This window comes from Tiliqua scincoides, chromosome 1 (assembly GCF_035046505.1).
Source record: "Tiliqua scincoides isolate rTilSci1 chromosome 1, rTilSci1.hap2, whole genome shotgun sequence".
NCBI classification, from domain to species: Eukaryota; Metazoa; Chordata; class Lepidosauria; order Squamata; family Scincidae; genus Tiliqua; species Tiliqua scincoides.
The window spans coordinates 143,490,083-143,491,416 of NC_089821.1; the positions used below are offsets into that span (position 1 = coordinate 143,490,083).

A 1,334-nucleotide genomic window follows, 5' to 3' on the forward strand; every position below is an offset into this window, starting at 1 on the left:
GAGAGCATTTTTATCTGTCATTCTTGCCTACAGCTAGTCACCGGGGTGCAGTTTAGGTTTTCGCAAGTAAGCAGAGGCATGAGCCAAAGGTAAGTTAAACTTCAAATTTCTGCCCTTCTAAGTATTAAATAATCATTCAAGTGGAACATGCTGATAGGTAAGGCTGGATATAGAGAGACATAATTTGCTCCAAAGCACATGTGCAAGCAGTGCTGTGCTGAAGCCTGTGGGGAAATGCTTTGGATTTCACCTTATGACTGCAGTCCTCCAGGCAGCAAGCCCTGGTCTCTACCATGTCAGTAACCCAGGGACCAAGCAAGGTAGGTTTGCCTCCTATGGGGTGCCATTCCCAGCCTGTCGTCCACCTGTCATTCCCTCTGCTGCCACACTGCCACTGGAATGAGCTGAGCAGACATCTCAGCCATTCAGCATGCCAGCCAACTGTTACCCTGCACATGCCCGATCTTGTCTGATCTTGGAAGCTAAGCAGGGTCAGGCCTGGTTAGTACTTGGATGGGAGACTGCCTGGGAATACCGGGTGCTGTAGGCTTATACCATAGTCTTTCGAGACTGAAGGTTGCCAACCAACCAACCTCACTGGGGAATGGCCAATGGCTGCCCATCCAGCAAGCACAGCTGGGACTGAGGAGGGCTGATGATACTGGCTGCTTTGCAGCCAGCGCCCTCATTCTGGATGACACTGCCACAAGCCGGAGGGTGAGAGAGCATGGGCGGTGGTGGCGCTGGCAAGCATGCAGTGGGCACCTGTGAAGCCTGACATTTGTGTGCTTCAGTGTAGCCTTTTCCTTTGCCTGGTATGCAGCTTGGAGTGTGAAAGGAGGTGTTATTGAGAAATAATTTACTAACTTAAAAAAAATTGTACTTGAGGGAGGGAGTGCCTGTTTCTAATTCTCACAGAAGAGATGCCTTATGGGCTGGGGTGGCCCTGAGGCCATAATATTTTCTCCACACTGCCATAACCTTTTTCCTTCTTTCTTTTTTCTACCTGGTCCCTAAACACCACTCTGCAAATGGACACCTTATAAGGGCTTTCTGACAGAATCTTTATCAGTAGGGAGCACAGTTTAAAACTTACGGTACTATCCTAAATAGACTAATAACCGCTAGACACATCAGGTTTCACAGTTCTGGTAACAACCATCCAAACTGTATGTGATAGGCATGATAATGTCAAACAAAACCAAAGCCTCCGGAATGTGACTGTGAAATTGCTATATTTATTTTCCTTCATCAGTATTCTGATCTTCAACAACAGCAACAACCACAGAGAGCACCGCTCAGTTCGCTGAGGGTGATCATTTGGTTCCAGATAC

At 47.7% G+C, this 1,334-nt stretch overlaps 1 pseudogene; it reads left to right on the forward strand.

Moving 5' to 3' along the window:
* The first annotated feature begins 436 nt into the window (after positions 1-436).
* Positions 437-550, forward strand: LOC136637806 (5S ribosomal RNA; annotated as a pseudogene).
* Positions 551-1,334: the final 784 nt, after the last annotated feature.